This window comes from Daucus carota, chromosome 1, assembly GCF_001625215.2.
Source record: "Daucus carota subsp. sativus chromosome 1, DH1 v3.0, whole genome shotgun sequence".
Classification (NCBI taxonomy): Eukaryota; Viridiplantae; Streptophyta; class Magnoliopsida; order Apiales; family Apiaceae; genus Daucus; species Daucus carota.
In genome coordinates, this window is record NC_030381.2 from 153,729 (window position 1) to 159,727 (window position 5,999).

Sequence of the window (5,999 nt, forward strand, 5' to 3'; positions counted from 1 at the left end):
GAGTGTATGTCATACGCATGCCTTAGTGGCCACGTTTTAAAAAGTCATACCGTGCCTAATGCAGTATACATTCCTTATTTCTGTCATTCTTTCTGTTTTCGGGCCGGGCTTTTGTCCCAATGTATATCTTCCTTTGTTTTAATGGTCATTCCGAAGCTTAAAAAGTTCCTTCCTTTCAATGTCATACCCTGAATCTAAGTGGTTGCTATAAATAAAGCCATTCTGATCACTTCGGTATGACATTTTAAGTCATTATAACTAGTCAACACACAAACAACATCCCTGGAATCAGGACACGGTATGACATTATTATGTCATACCAGTGTACACCTATGCAAGCAAACGGTATGACATTCAATCAGAATGTCATACCGAACTGAATGAGCATCCACAGCCATTAGAATGACTTTTTCAAGTCATTCCAGAGAAAGTCTGGAAACGGGGCACGGTATGACATTATTTATAATGTCATACCGAGTCAGGTGATGCAATAAACAGTTATTTTAATATATATAAATAAATATTAGATATTACCCCCACTTAATTATATTAATTATATAAATTCATAAATTAAATTAATTCGAAGGTGAATTAATTAATAAATAAATTATACAATCAATTTAATTATTTGAATAGTGAGATAATTAAATAAATACTTATATATTGTATATCTTCATCAGCAGAGACTTCCGGCTTGATTAAACTTTGTAGATCTTTGTCTTGATTGAACGGCCACTTGTAGTTGATGCAGAACACTTAATCTGAGTAGCTGACACACAAATGTACTGTCTGGTTCATCTGTATCTAGCTGAATTAAATATTCTTTATCAAATAAACATTTGAAATGTGGCTTGTTCGTCGATTCTTTGTCTTCGTAGTTCTTCTTCATTAGTAACAATAGTATGGAATCTTCTGAATAAATAAAGTATTAAAACTTTATACCTTCTGGACTTCTGGACGTGCTACAAAAGATTATTTGTACACTGAGGCTTGAACATATTAATGAACTTCTTCCAGTGGTGTGCAGCAGCATCCTGAAATTCTTCAGACATATAATTTCAATAATTCACTGACGTTCTTCGTACGGATTCCTTAAACAGTGATGCTATTTACCTTGCTATCTTATCAGAGTTGAGTTGTACCTCTTTAATTACAAATAGGCTAAACATATGCTTTCAATCTCCCCCTATTTGTTTGTTAACATAACATGCAAATTATCGAGAGGATAACTCAACTAACTGATAAGACAAAGGATTAAACATGAATTGTAAATAGCAAAAAGTTTCTGGTATTTCATTAACATTCACCAGAATTCAAAAGATTACATTAGATTACAAAAGGATGTTCTATTGAACATATATTACAAATCCCTAATGGAATCTAAAGATCAACTTCTCCTTCTTCGATATCAGAATGTGAAGGATAGGAGTTGATGGTTCTTCCCTGGTTTGGCACTTCAGATGTAGTGGATTCACCACGCTTCTTTCGTTCCTTTGCCAGAGCCAGTTGATGAAGTACTTCCAAATCCACAGGGTCTTCGCGGAAGTCTGATGGCTAGATTTTGTAATATTTTTCATCCTTCGAAGTACTGAAGCAACATTCTTTCGAGTGCAGTAAGCAAGAATCACATCATCAGCATCAGACTTAGCTTTAGAAGCAAAGCCCTGGTACTTAAAAGAGTGGAGGCCAAGAGCAAGTTGTTTAGCTGGATACTTTGGCAAGGCTTCTTCGTGAGATAGACAGTGCTGAAGATCTCCTTGTGAACGAACTTAACACAGTAAGATTCCTGACAACCTGAGGACTGTTGAATACAGCTTGTTCCAGCAGTTTGTCCCGAAGGAGTTCATTCAGGTTGGAGCTTCGCCTAAACCTTGTTTCGAAGCACCCAGAGCTCAGATACAGAGAATGATTTCAGAGATTCGCAGATAGTCTGAAGAACATTCCTCTGTGTATAGACAATTAGCTCCCATTGCTCTAGCAAATTGTTGACCCCCACAGTCACATAATTTAATTCCAAAGCAAAGGCATGCATAAAGACATCCTCGTCAGGGTTTACCTCTCTAAGATCATAGATCAGAGATAAGAACTTTTTGTCGTCGAAAGGCTCCCTTTGAGGTCCATTAAAGATTCTTCTTGCAATGTCCCAGCTTTTTTCCTTCTTTCCTCCTTATATCAAGATTCTTCTGCTGATTGCAGCATCATATATTTTCTGTTTCTCGATCTTGATTTGTTCTTCTGTGATCAATTTGTCTTCTAGAAGTTTTTGGAAATCACGAAGCTTACGCTTTCTAGCTTCATTTTCAGCTTTGAACTTCCGGACATTCTCCTCATGTTCTAGGTCAACAGGTTCTTCATCCTGAAACAAATAACCCTCATCAAATTTACCTTCTTCTTCTTCTGCTTGACGATAGGTAGCATCGAAGATGTCATCATCATCCATATCCTGTGGATAGTCATCATAACTATCAGAATTGAAAACATTGTCGGACTGATGTAACGGTTCTTTGCCTTTAGACTTATGAGTTTCTTTGTCAGGGGCAGATCCAGAAGTGGTATTATCTTGTTGCTTTGATTTGAGCTATTGCCTCTATCATCCCTGTCACCTTTGTCTCTATTCTCCCCCTTAGTTGAGGGATCCTCTCCGGAGGGTTGATCATCAGACTTGTTGGAGTTTCTGAGGAGTTGATCTAACTTGTTGTCGATGGTCTCAAATTTGGACATGTAAAGTTCATGATTAGACCTCATTTCAACAGCCAAGTCATGGATTTCCTCTTTAAGCTCATCCCTGTAAGAACTGGATGGCCTCTCCTCAGCTTTCTATTGCAGGGTCACCAACTGTGCACCCTTGAGCTTCTCGTTCTCAGCAATCATTCTGGCAAGCTCAGCTCTTAGCTTTGCCATTTGTTCCTCAACAGAGCAGGGTTAGTGTGTGCGCTCACCTCACGTACACTCAAAGCTGTTTCACTAGCCTCACGTGCATGTGTATCGCCCGGTGTTTGCCTTACATCACTCTGTTCAGTCACTCTTCCCGCTGTACCTGTATATACTACCAATGTCCCCTGAGATGGGTTCAAAGGTAGTGGAGGAACAAATTGTCCTCCGGACGCCTGTGAGGGCAGATTAACTTGCACGCTGCCAAGTTCCGCCTGATCAGAAAAGAAAGGGTGATCAGCAAAGTTTTCATATATAATACATTGATTTTGAAAATCTGTGCACTCAGTAAACATAGTAACCTGTGTATCTGTTTGGGCTGGCACTAGCGTGAGTGCTAGCGCAGTGCTTGACTCTGTACAAGTTACCGCGGCCGGACGGTCAATTTCAATGGCCACATCCTGTAGAGAGAATGGGTCCAGAGACTGTTTATCTGCCATTTCAAAATCTGAGCCTTGTTGGGAAGGTACAGATGAGGCTACAGTTGTCTCCAAGGTTTCCACCATTTGCTTCTTTGAGGGAGACAGAGCTGTGGGTTGACTCATTAAACTACTCGAACTCCGTTTCCTCGCAACTTTACGAACAGGTTGCATAGAAGTGTTGATTGATGTGTTTGGAGAAACGAGAGTTTGTTGAATTGAATCGTCAGCTAGGTTATGAACCTGTGTGTTGTCAGGTTCATTGCTGGTAGGCTGGAAAACAAAATCAAGGTCACAAACAAGATCACAACCATAATCTGACGTATCAACATTAAAATTAGATGATAAGTTAGAAAGTACCTGAGCTACCTGTAGGTCCTGACGGAAGGACTGCAGCTCTGGGTTGATAGGAGAGTCAGAGGGAAGGGGTTGTGTGGTAGATTGTGTTTGTGGGATGATTTGGGATTGTGTTTGGTGTGGGAGAGGTTCAGATGAAGATGGTTGATGCTCGAAGAGATCATAATCCAAAGTTTGATCTTCAAATGAAGGGTTAGATTGTTCTTGTTGATGGATAGGGGAGTGATATGAAGATTGGTTGGATGAATGGTGTGAAGATTGTGCTTCTTGGGATTGTTGAGGTGAATGCTGCTGTTGTTGTTGTTGTAGAAGTTGTTGTTGATGTTGAAGTTGTTGTTGATGGTGTTGTGTAGGTGTTGAATCTGCAGGGGTTGAGGTTCTTGAGGTTGCTGCTGCTGTTGTTGTTGCTGAGGTTGAGGTGGAGGAGCCACTTGAAGTTGATACGGTTGAAGAGGAGCATTGAACATTTGTAGCAAGTAAGGAGTAGTGACAAGGGGAATAGCTGCAAACTTGTTCTTGTTATCCAACTGAGTCATAAGTTTGGTGCAGGCACGAGGAACTGGTGCCACAGGAGAGTTGGAGTAGTGTTCCTTCTCAGCGTCAGTCAATTTGTCATTCAGAAACAGCATAATAAACCTTGGATAGAAACAGGAAACCTTTGCGTTCTGTTCAACAGATCTGTTCCTAAGAGGTCCCAACTTGGAGAGAATGGCTTGAAGAATAAGCTTTCCAAAGTTAATCCGACGATTATAAACAATGCTGAACCCAATCTTCTGAAGCAACGAGGTTATTACATTAAAGTTCTTACGAGTGGTCGGAGCAAACACTTTAGCCAAAGTGTCGAAGAAAAGATCCCACTCAGGCTTCAGATTGCCTTTCAACATTCTAGGCAAATTGATCTCTCCCTGATATAAGATTGTCTCGAAGAAATTGGAGAGTTCAGCTTCGGTAGGGAGTTCAGCAAAATTCTCCCTTGGAAACCCCAAAATCCTATTCACATCATCAGTGCTGATAGTAATCGTACGTCCTCCGTGTATATCTCCAGAAACCCGATGATTATCCAACAAAGTAGTATTCAGGGCTGTCGAGTAGAAGTCCTGAATTGGCTGTATCTGGAGGTCTGCATGAGCTGTAATAGCAGTGCTGACGAGCGACTGGCTATTCAGAAAACCGGACCCACGGTCTAAAACGAGCCAAACTGGCCTCGGGGTCGAAAAATCCATTCAGGTTAGTCTCCTCAATTACAAAGCGACCGGCCATTTTTAAAATTAAAAATTGAATTAAGTGAGAATTTTTCAAATAAAATATTAATTCTCAAATTTCTCACAAATTTCAATTAATAATTAAATATCAATTAATTAAATTAATTAATAATTCGAATTAAAGAGTTAAATTCGAATTAAAACTTAATTTAATTTAGAATGGCACAAACTACACTCCAATCAATGCCTTAAGTTCCACTTACTTCAAAAATCCCCAAAATGGTTCTAAAAACCCTAAATTCGAAGTCCAGAATTAGGGTTTGAAATCAGTCTAAACAAAACCACCACAAATCGTTCAATTCAGATAATCCACAGCCAAATGATCACAGAACCGGTGAGAACTCGGTCAAAATCGTACGAATCGGTGAGAACTCGTGTAACTCGGTCGACTCGGTTAGACTCGGTGAAAAATTTGGCAGCAATTCGACTTATTTCTTGATAAAACAAAGTAACCAGCAAGCTTTAAGGGCTTGAAATAAGTAACCAGCAAGTTTTACTACGAAAACTTGAAAAAGGATCGAAGGAAGAGCAATGGCAGTGCGTGTAGATGAATGAAGGAGATGAAGTGGGGAGGTATGACTTTACAAACATAAGTCATATGGACTTAGTGAATTCGGTATGACTTACAACGGGAATGTCATACCGAGATTCCTAATATGACATTACTTAAGCGTCGGTATGACATTAACAGGTAATGTCATACCAGGTTCTGAACGAGGGGAAGGTGAAAAGCGGTATGACTTTTTCAGAGAAAGTCATGCCGCGTTTGCAAGGCTTACAGAACACGCTAGAAGCGGTATGACTTTTAATAAAAAAAAGTCATACCGACTGAAATAAACAGAATTTAAAAGAAAAACAAATGAATATTATGATTTTTGATTATTCAAAAACAATAAAACCTTTTGCACATATAATCAAAAATCTAATACACATAATATATAATATATTACACATATATTTTGTAAAATTCAACTTTAATTAAATATAAATACTTATGAATTTAACTTTAATTCATTAAAATGAATTAACT